Source organism: Vulpes lagopus, chromosome 19 (genome assembly GCF_018345385.1).
Source record: "Vulpes lagopus strain Blue_001 chromosome 19, ASM1834538v1, whole genome shotgun sequence".
NCBI lineage: Eukaryota > Metazoa > Chordata > Mammalia > Carnivora > Canidae > Vulpes > Vulpes lagopus.
Window position 1 is genome coordinate 10,761,504 of NC_054842.1, and position 21,897 is coordinate 10,783,400.

Below are 21,897 nucleotides of genomic sequence, written 5' to 3' on the forward strand. Positions count from 1 at the left end.
CATGTACTGGTTGGATTTACTGAGTCATTCTACATTCTAGTGTGATAATCACCCACTGACTTATGACATTCTTGCACCAGAGAAGATACCAAACCACCTTCTCAAGGGAAGAAATGAACAGTAGTAAGTGATATTTAGCAACTTTGAAGGCAAGAAAATGGATAGTAGGATATGTTGCCATCATGGTCTGCTTTCTTCACTTGCTAGTCTATAGCTTCTTAAGCATCGAAAATAATGATGTGTCTCAGCATTTGGGAATGTGGTATGTGTTCACCTATAGATGAATTGTGGCCATAATTTCCTATGACTGATCGTACTAAACGTACTTAAACATCCAAACATGTGTTTCCTTTCAAAGTAGTCACCTTGGGAAGCTGTACACCTATATTTTTTCAAGTATATCTTTACTTTAACTTGTGAAAAAATACACATTATATAAAATCTATTATCTTAGCCATGTTTAAGTGTACAGTCAGTGGCATTAAGTCATTCACACTGTTGTGCAACCATCACCACCATCCATCCACAAGCCTCATTTCATCTTGCAAAATGTGTATTCTGGACACATGAAATAATAACTCATTCCTGCCATTGCCTCTGGCAACCACCATTCTACTTTCTGTCTTTATGAAGCTACTTTAGGGACCTCATGTAAGCAGAATGATGCAATATTTGTTTTTTTGTGACTACTTCACTTAGAATAATGTCCACAGTGTTCATCTATGTTGTAGCATGTGTCAGAATTCTTTTAGTTTTTAAGGCTGAATCATACATCAATGTATGTATTTCTCATATTTGGTTTAGCCATTCATCCCTCAATAGACACTTGGGTTTATTTTCCATCTTTTGGCTATCATGAATAATGCTGCTATGAACGTAGTATACAAATATCTCTTCAAGTTCCTGCTTTTAATTCCTATGAGTCTATACTCAGAAGTGGAATCATTGAATCATAGAGTAATTCTATTTTTAGTTTTTTGAGGAGCCCCCATACTGTTTTCCACAGTGGCTACACCATTTGTATTCTCACCAACAGTGTACAAGGATTCCAAGTTCTCAACATCCTCACCAACACTTGTCACTTTCTGTTGTGTTGTTTTTTAATATCTTAGCCATCCTAATGGGTTGAAGGTGGCATCTCATTGTGGCTATGCACTTATTTTGAACAAATATGCCACTGCTGAAAATATTTTTGAACTTCATTCTTTAGAAATGCATTCCCATGAAGCTTAGAACAACAAAAGAAAAAAAAACTCATTACTTCAGAGTCATATACCTTATTTATAATCCAAAAAGGTCTTTCTCACTTTGAAAAACTACTGGAATTTGCCAGACTTATCTCTGAGCAAATCTGGGTCATTTCTAAACATCAAATCCACTCTCAAAGAACCAAAGTTTGCAAGATATTATCTTGAAAACCCAGCTTTATAATGGATTTAGGTTGCAGTTTAGAATAAGATTATGCCCAAGGTTAAAGTAAGACTTGAAATATTCACTGTTCAATGTAGTCATAAGCCACATGCACAACAGTCATTATCTGACTTAAGCCAAGCCTTGGGTAACCTTGGTATTAAATGGATATTTTTTATTTTGATACCATTCCTATTTATAGTATTGAGTTGCCAAATGTGGCATGCCCTTTACTGGGTGATGAGAATATAAAAATAAATAAAACAGTCCTTCCAGGAAGGCACACAATCTGATGAAAGAGACAGACATGTGGCAGATGATTACAATCAGAGGTGATATTCAAAGCCAATGGGGTACAAGTCCCTGACCAGTCAGAACAGAGCAGGCTCCTACCTAGTCAGAAATTAAACTTTTATTTGCTAGATTATGAGATCATCCACAGATTTCAGGGAGAGGCTGAGGGCTGGCATGGGGTTAGGGTGTAGGGTTCTCAGTTCTGTGTTTGGACACCTGTGTTTGCAAATCAGTTGAGTACCAGCACTGGTACAATATGGTATGGTTGGTGCAAGCCAAAGGTGGGCCCAGAGGAGGAGGTTATTAGCTGGGCATATGGTTGGATGCTGCCATGTCCCTTCATCCCACTTATGACTTCAACCACAGCTACAGTGGACAGTTCCACAAGCTGACCGTGTCCTACCTATCTCAAGCACCACTGTCTTTCCATTTTCTGCCCCAGAGCTGTCAACACACTCCAGCTCAATCCAGAAATGAAGGGCACTGACATTTCCTAAGGCAGCCCTCAACCAGTGGTAGGGAAGGGAGAAGATAGGCTGGAGAGACACTTGCCTCCTTTTTCAGTGAGTGGTCCTTCTCCACAGTCCCAGGAGCGAGATCTCCATAAAGCATCTATATACTTCTCCTCTTCCCTGGCCCTCACTCCTGCTTCCAGCAGTCACTCCCTGAGCCCTTAGCTCAGGCTCTGCTTTCAGGTGAACACAAGACAGGAGGACTCAGGGAAGGCATCACCAAGGTTCAAGCTGCACATTACTTCAGAATAGATTAGGGCACAGAGATCTCAGAAAGCATAGTAATCTCAGAGCAACTGACCTGGTCTGTGGTGAAGACATTTGGAAACATTGGCCTAGCTCCTTTCAAAAGCTTCCCCCTTTTGGACTAACTAGTGTTGACTTTCCCTACACCTGTGTCAGCCCCCACGAAAACCTGGGGAGTGCCAATTGAAGAGAAGTTGCATGAGCAAGTAGAGTTCTAAAATCTTATCCACAGAACTGTTTTTGACATCTTTGTATATATTTTCTTAAATTCTTGCTGTCCTATAACCATAATTTTTATTTCATCTTTTCCTTTTTTTGTTATCTGTATCATTCATCTTTTCAGTTATCCTTTTGCTCCCTATTCCTGATATTTTTGCTTGCTCATCCTTAGGACCAATTTTAATCACCAATTTGAAGCCCTTCGAATTCTTCCCCAGTGTCTCTCACACCCATACCCACTGTTGCTCTCATACTACCACCTTCAGTGGAGACTTCATCACTGCGTGCCTCAGTGATTGCCAGCAGCCTCCTGCCCCTTGCCACCATAGTCCATCGCCAGGAATATCATCTGCCAGACACATGATGGGATTTAACTGACATCTGGTTAGGGAACCCAGAAATGCCAAATTTTACCTTTGTCTCAGTGAGCTTCTGATATGAGTTTACCCTTATACACAGGGGCAAGTGAAAAACAAAGTACTGTTTTCATATTTTCAGGCTTAAAATCCTAATGCAGGACTTTGTAGAAACAAAAAGACTAGAGAGCATGTCTGAGTACCAAGGACAAGGAAGATGTCTTTCCCCTCAGCTCAAGACAAAATTCTCCATGGCCCAGGACCCAAGATTGAGGAGAGGACACACATGTGCATATGACTGCAGAATAGAGGAATGTATGTGCTTACTCTTTCAGCTGCCAGGAAACAAGAGGAAGAAAACAGAGCACTGAAAGAAATAAGACAAGGGAGCCTCCTTCCAAACAGGATGTTGGAGACAATAATGAGGGGGAAGAAAATGACTATAAAATGCATCTGTATGCTCAGGTTAAAAAGATATTTGTGAAACAAGTCGACAATAAATAATCTGAGGCAAAATGGGCTGGCACCAAAAAAGACAAAATCAAAATTATAAGGACAGTAGAAAAAATATATAGGTAGTTTAGTTTTGCATTAGTGGCATCTTTAAGGAAAAACGGAAGGAGTTAAGTCTAGTCTATGTAGTTTGGATATCACAGAAGCTTAACATTATTTGTGCATGCATTGAAAGAAAATTATCAAGTTGTCACCAAGAAAGGACTACACAGAACAAAATAAGGCACCCTGGGAAGTCAAACTTCTCCCTGTGTTATCATGACACAGTGATACCTGGAGGGAGACACACAAGTCTAGTTTGAACCTAGAAGTGGGATCATCCAGGGTGGCATAGATACTTGGTGGATTCAAGAGGGAGCAAGGAAATCATTGTCCACGCATCCATACTGATCACCCTCACCTAACGAGTTAGGCTGATGTTTCCTCCTCCAAGAAGGAATGAAAATGGGTGAGAGACTAGGCCATGAGTATATTTCTCCATTTAGAAACCTACCCATAATGGGGGATCCTTGGGTGGCTCAGCGGTTTGGCACCTGCCTTCAGCCTAGGGTGTGATCCTGGAGTCCCGGGATAGAGTCCCACGTTGGGCTCCTTGCATGGAGCCTGTTTTTCCCTCTGTCTGTGTCTCTGCCACTGTGTGTGTGTGTGTGTGTGTGTGTGTGTGTGTGTGCGCGCGTCTCTCATGAATAAATGAATAAAATCTTTTAAAAAAAAGAAAGAAAGAAAGAAAGAAAGAAAGAAAGAAAGAAAGAAAGAAAGAAAGCTACCCACGCTTTTTTACTTTTCCCAACCACTGGGCTCAATAGTCAGGTCTATTGTCAGTCAAATCTGAACTGACTCAGGGGAGAAAATCCAGAGTATCAGGAATACCTCTTCCTTCATTCTTGTGGTCTCTCTTCTTTACTTTCACTCCATAAACAATGCTTCATTTGCATTGCCCCGAGAAATCTCTGAAGTGGGTCAAGAAAGGCCACTCATTGAACTCCCAAGCCTACTACCTAAGAATTTTCCCCCATTCTGTATCCCAGCTACATCATCCAATCTAGTTCATCAGAGAATGTGATGCAAAGAGCTGAACCCCAAACCAGTAAGATAAAAATGAAATTAATTTTCATCAGACCATCACAAAGATTCCACACAAAAATTAAATAAAATTCTTAGAAAATACAAAATTTCCAAAAATGTCATCCACCCTCCATTGTTGTCTCAGAGAAAGTATAGTCCTACAATCAAATCTCCCCCACTTTGTCTCTTGGAGAAATTAAAGTTGCACAACATCCTTTGCAGAGGTGTTTGTTTGTTATTTATTTATTTATTTATTTATTTATTTATTTATTTATTTATTTATATTTTACATAGCCCAAAGCTGAGATATAGCTCTTTGGAACCTGTGTGGAATCTTGGTTTCTCCTTTAGTAGCTACCACATGGGCTAGCTGCTTGCTGGGAATGGTGTTGCCCTTCCTTCCAGGTAAGATTTATCCAATGCTAAGTTTCCCATGGGTCCCACTTTCTGAAGTTCCAAATAAATGGGCCACATAAGAATATCTCAGTCCCAATCTCACCCCATAAAATATAACCATTCACTCCAAAAGCTTATCATATAAACATGTTCTTTATGCCCAAGAGAAGGCTGAGGGAAGGAATTATGGTGAGAAGCACAGCTTCAATCACATCACTTCCACTCAAAACCTGAAATGGCTCTCCAATGTTTAGACAATGAAGTGTTATTACATCTTCCTGGTATTCAAGGTTTTCCAATATCTGGCCAAAAGTTGTCCCTCCACATCTACATGCTGTATCTGCTGTTCTCCCCTCCTCCCATGTCCTCTCTCTTCCTGCCTGCCTCCTCTCTAGACTCAACTCCTTAATTAAGTTCAACTCAGGGGCACCTGGGTGGCTCAGTGGTTAAGCATCTGCCTTTAGCTCAGGGCGTGATCCCAGAGTCCCAGGATCGAGTCCCACCTTGGGTTCCCCGCCTGGAGCCTGCTTCTCCCTCTGTCTCTGCCTCTCTCTCTGTGTCTCTCATGAATGAATGAATAAAATCTTTAAAAGAAAAAAAGTTCAATTCTGATTCCATCTTATCCATGAAGCTTCCCTGGCCAGCCACAGATACTACCACCACATCTCATCCATCCCTGAACTCAGGGACCACAGCTTGTGCTATTCATGTGCCACTGAGTACACACAGTCTCTGGCTACCTGGTGGCAAAGATGAAAAATCATACCCTCTGCACAAAAAAGGTGATCACACCCTATGCAGAAATTGGTTTTAATAACCAGAAAAATCTCACTCTACAGGGGTCTGACTTTTTATCACTTAGTCTTATATGCAAAGAAGAGAAGCTATTCTAGCCAGGTTACGCTGGAATGAATTATTATAGGATACCCACAGCTTAAAAGATAACTGAAAGTACTCAACAAACAAGTTGAACTTTCCCAAATGACTCTCAAAACCACGGGAATAGCCGAGCCACCAAAAAGCAACTGTGTCTTTTACAGTTAGAGAGCACTGGGGACTTCATCAGTCCCATAGTCAAAAGACCATCACATCTGCCATGATCTATACCATTGGAAGCATCCCCCATGGCACCCTGCCTTTTGACACCCTTAGAGACAATGATTGGACCCTGAGACCAATATGGCTCCATAAGTATGCTGACAACGGAAAGGGCAGTAGCTAGACATTTGCTCGCTTCAGCCTTCCTACACTCATGTGAATGTACCTGATAGGCTAAGTCTAGATCATATCTAGAACTTGACCTGTAGGGAAATCAGGAAATGTAGTTCTTGGCATTCCAGCCTCTACAGGAAGACTCTATAAAAAGAGTGGAATGGCTGCCACAAATCTATATATATGATAACCTTGCTCTGGTCTGCCCCTCAAATTCACACATAATTGAATTGTCTGTGGTGCCTAATATTTTTTAATTCATTTTGGTAACCACCATTCCCCTAACTCTGTCAAACAGTTAATAGTCTATAATCTACACATGAACATTTCAGTACGCTAAGTGTACACAGCATTTCTCAAACTTTAATGGAAAAATTATTACAGACCTCCAGTATTTGTCAAAATTATTTTTATTACAATGTTATTTAAACTGTAGAAACATAAAAATAGTTATAAAATTCTCATGGTTATAAAATCTAAAAAAAAAAAACCTATAAAAACCATTTTGCAAATTATAAACACAAGCAAAAATTCCAAAGTGAATGAAATGGAAACTAACCACATTTCTTTAGCATGATTAATGATGTTGTTTTGTTCAAAGTAAATCATCAACATTGGACCTAACAGTGGGAAAATTCATTTGCACGTCTCACATTTCACATGTTAATGGCTTGCTTCTTTTGATTTTGAGCAGGATGGTCCATTGTTTCAGTCACTGTCAGTATCATTATCATTATTTTTCCGTTTTAACAATGAACTCATTTTTAACCACTGATTTTTAATGGGCCAATCAATTTAATGGTGCATTCCCAAATAGAGTGCTGAAAATTTTAAAGCACCATTTAATGAAAACTTCTTCAGTGCACAATTACTAACACCCTTATTGTTAATGAACTGTTGAAGGTTGGTTTGTACAAAGAGGTGGTCCATGTAGCACAGCCCTGTGCTCCTGTGCTGTGACTATGGTTCTAATGGCCACAGCGCAGGCTCTGAGAAGTGGTACACTTCTGTACAACTCGTTCCTCCCACCTCCTTTTCCTATATTAACTACTGTAAGTCCTTCATTCCTATGGTTTGTTTGAGCTTTACCAACATCCTCATAAACATAAATATAAACAGGAACAGTACTTGGTTAGGATAGTTCCCATGACAAAAGGAATGCCTCCCTTCAAATACACAAGAATAAGACAGGAAACCCAATAGGAAAAAATGTTTTAAAAAAAATAGGAACAGTCAATTCAAAGAAGTAGAGGTTGAATGGCCAATAAGCATGAGAATTGATGCTCACACTGACACAATTAACCAAATCACTGATTTAGTTTACTTAACTGTTTAACTGTCTAATTAATGGAATTAAAATAATTATGAGATACCACTATATATCCATGAAATTGGCAAAATTAAAAAGTCAGACAGTACCAATATCTTGAGCATAATGGACAAATATTTGGGGGAAGGAACATTTATTGACTAAAGGTAAAAAAAAAAAAAAAAAACAGGTGCAGCCATCCTGAAAGCAACCTAGCACTCTTTAAGTATGCTTATAGTCTGTGACCCAGAAATCCCACTTAGGTACACATCCAAGAAGAGTTCACACCCTTCAGGTCCATGAAGGAATATGTGTGAGGATTTTTTTTGTAACATTTTTTTTCTAGCAGAGGTTTTGTGATAACTGAGACATGCATAATAAGGGGAATGGATAAGCAAAATATGATGCCAACTCATTACAAAACACACAGAGGCAACAGACATAATGAACTAGAGGTTCATATGGTAATGTAGATAAAATCTAAGAAAGCTTCATATTGATTACAAAAGTTAGAATGAGATCTCTATTATAAACCAAAAACAACTGCATACAAAAATACTATGTGCTTTTTGAAGATATATACCTATTTCAAGGTACCAAACATCAGAATGTCTATGGGAGAAAAGATAGAAGTGAGTGAATGTGTGATATATCTTGAAAATAGAATCAATGGGAACTGTGTTATAGATTGGAAGTGGAGTTTAGAAAAAGGGAGGGATTAAAAATAAACAATATAGAAAATCAGCCTACATGATGCTGACAGAAAAGGAGAATGTTGGAGAGGGACATTACAGGAGGAAGGGAGTGAAAACTAAGAGTTTAGTGTTTTTAATGATTTATTTATATATTTGAGAAAGAGAGAGATAGCATGTGCAGGAAGGGCAGAAGGGGAGGGAGAGAAACTTGAGCAGACTCCATGCTAAGCATGGAGCCCGATTCAAGGCTTAATCTCACAACCCTGAGATCATGACCCAAGCTAAAACCAAGAGTCAGATGCTTGGGACGCCTGGGTGGCTCAGCAGTTAAGCATCTGCCTTTGGCTCAGGGCGTGATCCTGGGCTTCTGGGATCAAGTCTCACATCGGGCTTCCTGCATGGAGCCTGCTTCTCCTGCTGCCTGTGTCTCTGCCTCTCTCTCTCTCTCATAAATAAATAAATAATCTTTAAAATTTAGTCAGATGCTTAACTGACTGCACCATCTAGCCACCCCAAGAACTCCGTTTTAATTGAGGGATCAAGGGTCATCCAAGTAGAAACATGGAGTTGAATTTGCTTAAATGGGTCAGGACTTCAGAAGAGAAGTCTGGTCTAGTTTATTATTTCATTTACAGGCTAACCTGCTGTAACAAAGCTCGAAATAGGATGTTTAATAAAATAAAATTTTAGTATGGTATGACTCTGCTCCACAAGGTAATTCAGGGGCCCAGGCTCTTCTATCTATTCCCTCCACCATCCTCAGAGTGTGCCCTCACTGGGATTGACAAAGCTAAGTTACTGCTTTGTCTGCATCTGAGCCCATGGGAAGGAAGGAGGAGGGAAGGTCCAAGGCAAATGACTTGTTTTTAAGCTGGACTTAACCAAAAGTTGAGACTTAACCACATCACTTCTGCTCTCAACCAACTGGCTCAAACTTGGCCAAACCTCAAAGCTGGTCACAGCCAGCCACAAGACTGGTAGAGAATGTTGCATCTAGCTAGGAAGCCCAGGGGCTGGCTGCAACTGAATAAAGATGGAAGAAAGGGAAACAGGTCTGGGGGCCTGCTAGTGGTCTCCCCAAGCCAGCAATTATAGTCATGAGTGTACAGGTGGAAATAAAGCCAAGGGAGCAGATAAGATAGTGTAAGATGATGGTATAGATAACTAAGGAAACAGGGAGACCAAGCCTAAAGCACTTTTAGATTTAATGATGGATATTGTAAGGAGGAGCCCAAAAAGTAGACTGAAAACCAATGGAGATATAGCAGAGTGGGGTGTCACAGAAGCTAAAAAACGACCCAGGGAACAACCCCCCACTAGCGAGACATGATAGTTTATGAATACATATCCCATCTTCTTCCCCTTGCCCAGGGCACCGTCTCTCAAGGACCCCTGTGGACTGAACCCCAACTTGCCCACAGAGACCTGCTCATTAACTCACATTGGATCTGCTTTCTTTCCTTCCCAGTCTCACTTCCCTAAGCCAATGATGCTTCCTAGGACCTGCTTTAGGGGGGGTACCCAAATGCAGTCAAGGCCTCAAAATGCACTCTGTGAGTGTTATTATGACACTGCTTTTATGACTCCACACTTGTTCAGGGTATGCTAGGGTTGGAGCCCTCCCTCAGGGCCCCAGCTCCAGACTGAAGAATTTATAACAAAGCTCATAGGCCTATATCTCTGGGTCACATCATCCACACTCCTGCCAGCCCGGCTATGACAGATCAGACAGCTCCCTAAATTTAATGCCCCACTGAGCTACAACAACCACCACCAAAGAAAGGGGGGATGGGCAGAAAACCCCACCAGACACTCCACTCCTAAGAAAATAAATAAAGCCTTGGTCTCTGATGGAAAGGTCAGGAGATGTTTTATTCTCACACATTTGCTCTGTCCCGTTACAGGCTGGATTCACGAATCCTCAGTCTTTATCTTGACACTATATTAAATGGGAATTAAACTGAGTGATAGTGATCACTTCTCACAGGAGGCTCAGCCCTCACTGGGACAGAGCAGTTGGAAATGCTGAGCAGAGCAGCTGACAAGGCAAGGAGGTAGTTCTCCAGGGACCGTAGGGACAGTGCTTCTGGTCCTTGGTGCAAATCCTGCTCAGCACCTTCTTGCCTCAACTGCTCCCCTATGGAAAGTGGAGCCGCACAGACGACCTGGCCTTTCACTCTGCCCAGCATTTAAAGGAGGCCCTGTGTAATGGAGCTGCCTTCCTGGGGACAAAAAACTCTGAGAGAAGAGATTGATTTGAGGTTGAACTTTAGATTTCAAATATTGCCTCAATCTAGATTTGAAAGTTTGGTTTAACATCTTAAGGTTGTGTCTGTGTTCCAGAAATACTAAACAGGGCAGAGAGAATGATGAAGAGCTAAAGAATAAAACCTCCTCCATCTTATTTTGCTTTTGTGTCAAGAAAATTTATAGTCATTCTTAACCTCTTTTGGGTCAAGTACTCCTGAGACACTGATGAACGCTCTGGAGCTTGTCCCCCAGAACATATACACCTAAACACAGGAAATGCTGCCTACCCTTCCACTGGCCCTCAGATGAAGGACCTCTGCTAAATAAGGAAGAGAGAGAAGTTTGAAAATAAGAAAGAACAGCAAGAAGAACAAGAAGGGGGGAAAAGCAGGAGATATGCTTGAATGGTACTTTATAGATTAAAATCACCTTTACATATGCTAACTCATGAACGTCACAGAATAGCCCTATGGGCTAGGTCACACTGCATGGTAACTCATAGGAGGGGCTCCCAATCCCAAACTGAGGGTCAAATGGCTCCAAGGCATCTTGAAAGAAGTGCCAGCCAAAGTGAGACCACCCAGGAGGGAAAGAAGAATGTTCAAGGCTGAGAGGAAGCAAAGGTCTCCTGGTAAGAGAAAGTGTGGCTGAGTATGGTAGGTAACCCTCCATCTAAGACTTGTTAGCCCACTCCTCTGCTGTACTCATACCCTACAAAGGCTTTCCCTCTCACTGAGTAAAATCCCATGCCTTACAATGACCTAGAAAGTTCTTCATCATCTGCTCCCCTCCCCCTAATCCCCACTGTCTCTTGGACTTCACATTCTATTTACTTACACCCAAGGCAATCATACGGACCTTTCTATTGTACCCCAAATGCATTAACCCCACTAAATGCTCAGGACCATTGCACGTCCCATGCTCTCAACTTGGAAAATTCTTCCCCCAGCTATCTGCTGTTTGTGGATAGGGCTGTTTCCCTCACCTCTGCCTTTCCTTTACTCAGATAACACCCCTCAGTGAGATCTTTTCTGACTTCCTTCTTCCAAACTCCACAAAAATACTCCCTGTCCCTCTCCTCAGCTTTATTTTTCTCCTTAGCATTTACCACCACCTGACATTTATTTCACTTAACATATTTATTCTCAATCTTTCTCCACTGGACTATATTGGGAGGACAGATATCTTTGTCTCTTTTATTCACTAGGATTAGAAAGTTGCCTGGGACATAGTAAATGCTCAACAAATTGTTGTTCTAAAAATGAATAAATGTAGAAATCCTTAGCAGAAACATCGTCTTGAGAACTCAAATTTTCCATGGTAAGAACTAGAGAAAAAAAAGTTCTGAGTTCTCAAAAGGTTAAGAGCCCTTATATAGAAGGAGAAAATGTATGCCATAGGTTGGAAGGAAATAGCTTTCTTCTGCCCAAATGGAGAGGATTCATAGCTAGCAGTAAGAGAATCAGCTAGCTCAGCTACTACCTGACCCCTGATTGATATTCTGAGAATGGGGTGGGGGTGATGGATTTCTCAGATAGAAAGAGGGTATTCAAGGGGCAGATGAATGACCTTTGGCCTTGCTGGTATAACCCAGAGTTGCTGGAAGAGTCCTGGAAAAGATCCAAGTGCCCAAGACAGGAAACAGTGATTCAGGCCCCTGGGGACTAGCCCTCAAAGTAGGGTTTAAGGTGAGGACTGGGTGTGCATCTGGAACTCTTCGAGCTGGGGCAGTGTGTAGAGGGCTGAGAGGGCCAGTGGACTGGCAAGACCTGTGTGAACACAAGGATGGTATGTGGACAGGTCAACCAGTAGCCACAGCAGGACCAAGGACATAAACTATAGACAAGATTCATGCCAACAGAATAGCAAGGCTGTGAATCTCCCTAGAAACTTAAATCTTTCCAGACACAGGGGAGAAGGAACAGGGAAGAACCCTGAGTTACCAAGCAGTCACCAAGACATTGAGTATTGACCAGTGCAATTCATAGAGACAAGAAGTGAAATGGTGGTTGTCAGGCACTGGGGGCAGGGAGATTTATTTGATGGATATGGAGTTTCTGTTTGGGATAATGAAAAAGTTCTAGAGGTGAGTAATATTGATGGTTGCACAACAATGTGAACAACTCATTGCCACTAAACTATACACTTAAAACTGGTTAAAATTGGGGGAGGGTGTCTGGATGGCTTAGTTGGTTAGGTTTCTGCCTTTGGCTCAGGTCATGATCTCAAGGCCCTGGTATTGAGCCCCACATCTATGGGGCCCCACATCCATGGAGCCCCACATCTATGCTTAGCAGGGAGTCGAATTTCCCCCTCCCTCTGTCCCTCTCCTGGTTTGTGCTCTCTCTCTCAAATAAATAAATCTTTTTTAAAAACTGGTTAAAATGGTTCACTTTATTTATTTTTTGTTAATGATTTTATTTATTTGAGAGAGATAGAGCATAAGCAGGGGGAATGGCAGGCAGAGAGAGAGGGAAAAGCAGGCACTTCACTAAGCAGGGAGCCTGACTCCAGCCTCCATCCCAGGACCCTAGGATCATCACCTGAGCCGAAGGCAGTTGTTTAACTGACTCAGCCACCCAGGCACCCTTAAAATGGTACATTTAATGTTATATATATTTTATCACAGTAAAAAAGATACTTTTTTAAAAAGCAGCACTAATCAAGTTACCTTGAATTGGCAAAATTACTTTTCTTTTTCTTTTTTCTTTTTTTTTTTTGCAAGATTACTTTTCTCTACTGCTGAGCAGAAAAGAGGACATGTAATAATTTGAGTCAGTTATAGAAAAATTAAGTTTCATTTTTTCCACAGCTGAGCTCAGTGACTATGTAAATACTCACCACTCTCCCCCAACACACAAGTATTTTTGTGGAGCTCTAAGTGGTTCACATGACTAGGTATATAGTGGCACAAGAGAAGTGGGAAGAGGGAAGAGGGAAACAAAGCTGGAGAGATAACAGTGGCCAGATGATGAAGTCCTCGTAAGTTATGTTAAGGAGTTTGAGGGCATGAGGGAGTCATCGAAGGGGTTTAAGAAGTAAAACAAATTTGGGGACAAGGGTGCTTCTGTGTGCCTACTCGTCGTCAGAAGCATATAAAATTAATTAGGAAAACATTTAAGAGAGAGTTGGCTCTTCCAACCATAAGACCCTGACCAGTAGGCCTAGAAGCAACTTCAGAGAACATGGAGACCAATATCTTCATGTCAGCTGGGCAAAGCCTTGAAAGGGGAGCATATTTCCATCTACAGACAATGAGGTTGCAGAGGTAGGGATGAGCCAGGTTGTGAGGGAATGGCTGGCACCAAGACTCTTCCTAGAAAGTTTATCCAAGTGGTTCTGTGCTGGGTAGACTATTGGGAAACACTGAAGAAAAGAGCAAGGAAATTTTAGATTGTCATAAGAATGATTTTCCCTTAAGCCTCCGGAGCCAGATGAACCTGAGTCTGTAACCATGGCCTTCAGCTGGCCACCTCACCACCGCAGAATCCTGTTGCAACCTGTAAATGAGAAGTTCTTGATACACATCTCAGGAGTTAAGTGAAATAGCAGCTCAGTGCCTGACACACAGTAGGTGCTTCATAAATACTTGCTTAAAATTCAGTGTCTTCCTCTAGTCAGTCTCACTGGCCAATTATCTACTTTATGAAGATACTTCACATTTATTATGAAGATACAATTACCCACCTTGCGAAGATACTCCTATTGAGACAAGTAACACTATCATGGTTTTCCTGGCTCATTACTGAAGCCCACCCCCTCTAGGCACCCAGAACTCAACTTCACCCCATGATTTCCTCCACGGGCTGGTCCATCCCAGAAGCATATAAATGCACGTGGCTGGAGACAATGATGGGATTGTCTGACTAGACATTTGAGGTGGACATGTAGAAGCCTGTAAGTTTCTGCCTCCCATCCCATTTTAAGAGGACACACTGGCTAAGATCTGTTAGAAAGCATCTTCTCATGTATTAATTATGCCCCCACTAATTACACAGGAGGGTTCAGGCAGCATTATGGGAAGGGATGGGCACTGAGCAGTGCAGGAGAAAGATGACAAGCTTGGCTTTTGCTTTGCACCTGGGTCCAGTCTGAATTCAAGAAAAGATTTTAACAGCTCTTTCCTTCATTCTCTACATACAAGGAGTGGAATTTTGCAATCCCTCATCTAGGGAGCCAGGAGAGCTATATTGGTGATGGGGCTGGACATGAAGCGGAACAGAAGGGGAGCATCTATGTATCTATATCCAGGACCCCACAAACTGTAGGACAATACACCCCCTATTTAATAATAGGCTTCAGAAAGAGCCAGGGGAGGGACACTCCCACATTCAACATCTACCCCCCATTGCAGGAACACTATAATGTAAAAGAAGAGTAGGTATCTGAACATTGAGGAAATGTGGTGTCTATTTCGCAAGCACAAGAGGAAAAAAAAAGGCTGCAGGGTTTGGGTCCAGAATGAGGACCCAATTTGCCTTCCCACCCCAAACACACACACACACACACACACACACACACACACACACACACACACACACTAGGAGCTCTACTCTGGAGCCACCAGCCCAAGAAAATGTACCTATAGAAAATCCATCAGGCCCAAGCTCCAGAGAAGCCAGCCTACCCCCTATACTCCTCCCCACCCTCCAGGAGGCCATCAGCCTATGGGATCAATGACTAAAGTCTTCCCAGAGTGGTCAGTGACCACTGACTGCCACAGAAAGACAGTCACCAGACAGTCTGTGGAAAGTGGACACCTAGAGCCATCCAAGGACAATCCACCCACACTCTGCAACTGCAGCCACCTCCCCTGACTCCTGTCTGCTACCCTGGACCAGATACTCCTGGGGGAAGATGAATCTGTAAAAAAAAAAATATATGCACAGCCCAAAAATATGTGGTATTTATTTACAAGGTGGTGCTAGTGAATAGCTCATTTATCCTGAGGGGAAAAAATGGGCCAACTGAGTGCCTTCAGGCTATTAGAAACAGTCTTATGGAATCTTTTAATATGTTAAAAATTTTAATAATCGAAATAACACATGTTTGTTACAGGAAAATGAAAACTAAAAACTCTTCTACATAAATGCATGCACATGTCCACAAAAGCACACACAAAAGAATGTTCTTTGCAATGCTGTTCGAAATAGTAAACAAATACTTAAATAGTAAATAAAAGAAAGTACTTAAAAGTCCAATGGGATGGAAAAGGTTGAGTAAATAGGATGAAAGGCACAGCTTAGAGAATCCAGTCAATGATATTGTAATCGTGTTGCATGATAACAAGTGGTAGCTACACTTGTGGTGAGCACAGCATAATGTATAGAGTTCTTGAGTCACTATGTTGTATACCTGAAACTAATGTAACATTTTGTGCCAACTATACTTCAATAAAAGAAAAAACTACATCCTTGCATCATAGAAAGAAGTTAATGACAGAGTCCACTGAAAGAGGAAGGCAGAGAACAATATCCATGGTATGACTCCACGGGTAGAAAAATTACTTTAAAAGTTTTTATGCATTTACAGAGAAGAGGGTCTGGAAAGATACCCACCCTTGAATATTGGTTACCTTCAAGGGGATAGGAAAGGGTGAGAGGAGCAGTCTCGTATTAGCTTAGATATATCTGAATCCCTTGAAAGTTTGAAAGTATTGCTTTTCAAACTTAGAATAGAGAAATGAGAAAATCCACATTACCAATAAATAAATAAAAACCCCACAAAACCCTGGAGATAACTCTTCTGGTGTGTGTCTACTCTTCCAGGTTTTGTTTGCAAATAAGACTACTCATAGCTAAGATTTGTCTCTAAATAATAAATCGTGCACATCTTTCCAAGTCAACAAGCAAACATTACAGTTTTAGGGACCACCTCATATTCCACTGCATGCATGTACTATATTTACTTAAACATTTCCCCTAGGGCGCCTGGGTGGTATAGTCGGTTAAGTATCTGACTCCTGGTTTTAGCTCAGGTTGTGATCTAAGGGTTGAGAGATGGAGCCCCTTGGGTTCCCCACTCAGCATTGAGTTTGCTTAAGATTCTCTCTCCTGCCCCTATCACCCCCCCTCAACTCTCTCATGCACTTTCTCTCTCTAAGAAACAAATAAATCTTCAAGAAAAAAACCAATCCCCTAATGGTAGACAGATTGTTTCTCCTTTTCTTTCATTCTTTTTCAAACAAAAACCATGCAGTTATGAACATCCTTATTGCTAGGGTGTTGCTTGTAATCATGATTATTCCCTTAGAACTAAGTCCTAGAAGTAAAGTTGTGGGGTGAAAGGTCGTGTATACTTTAAGACTTTTAATACATATTGTCAAAGTGCCCTGCAGAAAGGTTGCAAGGTCTCTAATCCCTTATCCACAAAACTCTGAAAACTGAGAATGCTTTCACAAGTTGAATATCTAAGCTTATTTGGTGTCAGACCCTGATCTGAATAGACACAAGACTATTTATAGTCTTTTTTTTTTATCTCACTAAGTATGAATATTTGTGCATTTCAGGCAGACACATAAACGTGTGTATCACCCTGGTTCCTGAGGGAGTGTTATATAATATACAATCTATACATCACACTGTTTTTCAAAAATCTGAAAAATTCTAAATTCCAACATTTTTCTGGCCCCATAGGTTTCAGGTAAAGGATTGCGGACCAGTCTTAATTCATGCTTCCCTCAGCAGACTATGAGACTGTCATTTTCATAAGTTGTTTTCATCTTTGCTAATCTGGTTTTTAAGAATCTTAAGTGAGGTGAGGCACTTTGCCCAAGCTACCTGACCATTTGAAGGCCTTCTGATGTAGCGTGTCAGCTGCTGTCCAAGCCTTGGCCCCGCTCCCATAGGTGAGGCCCCGGGCCGCGCTGCTCATCATGTCTTCACATCCCCTTCAGGGACCACTGGTCCAGGGCATCATATCAGCTCTTCCTCCACCATCAGTGGGAGTTTCTCATCTCTGGTTTCCACTTCCAGCAGGTGGGACACTACTCTTTTCTAACCCATCTAGCTACTGAAGGAGGGAAGAAGGAGTGGTCCCACAGCAGACACAGGCCCCCTGGTAATACTGTTACTTTAGGAAATCCTCTTGTTTCCTGGAGCCTAGGACTCTGACACAGGGTGCTGAGTCAGTGTAAATTCCACTGAAGCTTCACACAAACCATAACCCATGCCTCTGCCACTGAGGCCAACCTACCCGCCAGAGCCATCCTGCAAATAGGATTATTTTTTCCACCACTGTCATTTATATCAGCCAAAATGACCATGAAATTATAGATAGGGCCATTCAGGCAGATCGAGCCTACCAGCCTGACTGTCATATCACTAGGGTCAAAAAGGCTATAGGAAACCCAGGCATACCGAGTCAAGGGAGCATCTTGGAGGAAGTACCCAGGGGCAAGATAGGCCAGCAGGAACATGACACTGATGTCCAGGACTAGGGACCATCATAGCTGCCCCAGGTATCTGCACATTGACGGCCATGTCTGTCTTACAAATGTAACTCTGAAGCAGAAGATCAGTCCCTGGCTGATGCATGCAGGTTCCTCCCTTAAGCCTGAGCCCTGAGCATGTCAGAGAATCATGCAAAGGCTAAGTGAAAGCATCAGGAATACAGTTGGAGAGGCTATAATCAGAAATGTGTCTCAGAAAGTGTGGCTAGGGCCTGAGGAGGGGACACTGAATCCCAATAAAACACAAACCTGAGACACATGGGAATAGCTGCAGACAGTGTAAACACTAACACCCAAAAAAGAGTCTTGACACAGAGCCTTCAAGAGGGCACATGTGACAATTCATGTCCTCAAGACAAACAGTGTTTCAGTAACAGTATCTGAATGTCCAGGACCACTTAAGTAGGGCTTTGGGAAGGATGCCAATGAGATATGCTGATATATCTAAACACGGTATTTTCCTATGGCTCTTAATCTAGGTTACTAAATGCCTTCATACATTGGTGCTAGCACTTTTGTAAGTTACTTAAATTTTCCGTGCCTGATTTTTCTCATCTGTAGAGTGAGGATTGTCATTAGGGTCAAAGGAGATCATATCTGCAATGCACATGAAACAGGACCTGGTACATGGTAAGTACCCAATAAACATAAGCTAGTATTGTTGTTGTTGTTTTATTATGACCTTGAGTGGTCATTAATATTATATAAGAAGAGGAAAAGGTCTTTGTCATGAGCCTGGAAGGTGTCTTATGGAAAGTAGTAGAGAAAAAAAAAAACAATAAACAAAGAAGGTGTCATTATCAAGATTCTAGTTTCAATTGCCAGATGACAGGGAATACTGCATTTCTTCCAGTTAATAAAATGGATGTGAGAAGACAGAGGAATAGTTTGAAGCCCAAGCAAAGAAAAAATGAACACACAGTAACTGAGGGTGTTTCGAGGAAACCTATAGAATCCTGGTGGCTGGGCAGTGAGCCCTGAAACTGAAGATGCAACCGCTGCACTTCTGGGGACACACCAGAAAGGAGGTGCTGGTGGCACTAGGGGGATTGGAGCATATGCAAAATGAGTAGCTTCAGAAAGAGAAACACTTTCTAGAATTGCAAAAGTTAAAGACACTTGGAGAAAGTTAGAAGATCAAAGGAGATTTAAAGAAGGGTTATACCATCTTGTACTGAAATAGTCTCCAGTAGCTGAAATATGTCCCCAAGAGAAACATGGAAGCCAAGATAAAATGGATTCAGTGCTCAGTGCATCAGTGAAATGTCACAAGTCTCCATTACTTTGGCCCTCCTGGCCAACCGAGGGCTTCACCCAGAATTTGGATTTGGAATGTACAGCCTGTGACAGAAGCTTTCCCACCCCAAGATGGAGAGGCAGTCAGCCTGGAATGTGGGGGAGGGGACTCAGGGAAGAAAGAGGCTATGGTGCTATGGTGGGAGGGATGCAAGGGCCCTCAAATGAACAAACACCAACTCGATTAGTTTCAGGTGTTCACGCTCCTCTCTAGGCAGGAGAGCTGGGCTCTGTGTGGACATCCTGGCCATGTACCCACATTCCATGAAAGCCAGCCACAGAGGCAGAGAGAAGCTGTCTGTGTCCCACTAACCATTTCTAAAAGCTGCAGAACTTGACTTGTTGCTTGACAAATATCAGATACGCCTACCCTTGGTAAATTAGGTAAGAAACGTAGCCCCACAAAAAGGAGGAGACTCCAGTTCTGAGGAGATACCAAAAGTAGCTTCAGCCCACTTTAGGGAAAGAGAGACTTCCTCAGAGTTAAGGGCATATCATCAAAGAGTTGTGAAGGATTATTTCAGGATAACAAGATCCCTTCAGGAATTTCCAAGCTAGAATTCTAAAATAAAGTGGCAAAAGGGAGAGAAATACAAAACAATACTGCTTATTTTGTGTGTGTGTATATACAAAACTTTATATGTATATATGAACATATACATATATTTATATATGCATGTTTCATATATATATTTATGTGTACAGACATATGCAAATATCAAAAAGTGAATATTTGCTGACCATTACTCCAATTTGATTTATCACTATATATATGAACTATATAAAGAAAAAAGGGGACAAATATACCAAAAATATCAATAATGAGATTCTGCACAGGACTAAAGATGATCATTTTCACTTTGGGATTTTTTTCTCTATTTTTTGAATTTCCAACGTTTTTCATTTTGGATTGGTTTCTTAGAGAAGATGTTAGATCTCCATGCCCTGCATCCCAGGGAACTCCTTGAGCCTTGTAGAAATGTGCCCAGCTTGTCCCTAGCAACCTCACAAGAGGCATATCTGAAAGGATACAGCAGCTAGGCCCAAAAAGTCCAGCTACGCCTTTCTCCCACTCTGAATCCTCTACAAAACAAAAACGAATTTTTCCATGGTAACCTACAACCTGCTCCGTTAGACACAAAGGCCACTGGCAACTTTTAAATAGCAGCTTCATGCCCTATTCCTCTTCACATATACAACTTGAGAGAAAAAAAAAACAGTCCAGAAAAGGTATTCCAAATTGTTATGACTGACATGTCAGTTCAAACTGACTATGGTTATCTGGTTAGTGAGAGCAAAGATGATTACTATCCTATTTCTTTTTACTGTTGCTCTAATATGAATTTTTTAAAATAATGACAAATATAAGTTATACAGCTATACCAGGAAAAAAAATGGTCTTATTTTAAGGAAAAGAAAAAGTAAAACCTCATTGCCTCTCCATGCCCTCAGGAGAAAATTCAGTCTCTTTACATAACTCATTAGGCCCCATACGATCTTGTCCCTAACTGTTCAACGACGTTTGAAGCAACTGGTTCAACTCTACGGAGGTTGTTGTTTTTCTTAGTCAAAAATGGTCAGTTATTGGCAATTTTATGTGGTTGAACATACCTAAAGCCCTCATCCTCAGCTGTGTGCTGCTCCCCAACCTGCAAGCCCCAACCCCCATCTTTCCACTACCTACCCCACTCTGGCTTCCTCTCCCTTACTTACTTCTACCCTTTCTTCAAGACTTTTGGCCTGTCTGTTATTTCTTGGATACAGGATTTGGGCCCCTTCTAGGGGCTTCCAAACATCGCATCCTTATTCACTCATTCATTCACTCAACAAATCATTATTAATCACCAACCATGTACATGAAGAAATATGTGCACACACACAAACGTAAACACCAAAGAGTGAATATTTGCTGACCATTAACCCAATTTAATTTATCACTATATACATATAAACATTTGTGACACAATATACAAAGAATACATATCACCATCTAGCTGAAATCTAAACAGTGGGGACACAGTAATGAAAAAGGCAAAGTCAGTAACCCCTAGTCATACTACACAGTAATCTGCCCTGGTTCCTACTACTAATTTCCACTAAACCGTGACCCCTCCTAGGTCATGCTCCATGTCCAGTGCACCATCACACAGCCACAGCTCCACATACCTCTCATAATACTCACATGCTAGTTGAATGAAAAATAATGAATGCCTTAATTTCATCAAAGTTTGTCTGACACTTTATTTCTCTTCTGTTTCAGTTTTTTTTTAAAGGTTATAGCTCACAACTTATCTTCTGACCAAAGGAAACAGCTGATTAAAGAAGCCCTCTTTTGTTCTGGATTTCCTGGCCAGGTCGAGCAAGTCCTGTTTGCTTTGACCGCCTCTGGAGTGCTTGCTGGGTGAGGTCAGGGAAGGGAAGGAGAACACTGCCTGCCTGTTGTTGGTGTGGCAGGAAGCCAACCACAAGCTCCCGCTGTATGGAGAGGAGACAGGGGTGATAGGAGAGATGGCAAGATAGTGACCAGCCTAGATAAACCCCAACCTGAGGAGAAATGTGTATTGAACCCTTATGCCAGCCTCAGGACCTATCTAGCAAAAGCAGCCCATATGTAATCAGGTCACAGAATTCGAGGGCACCCAGGGACAAATAGGGAAACTAAGACACCAAGCAG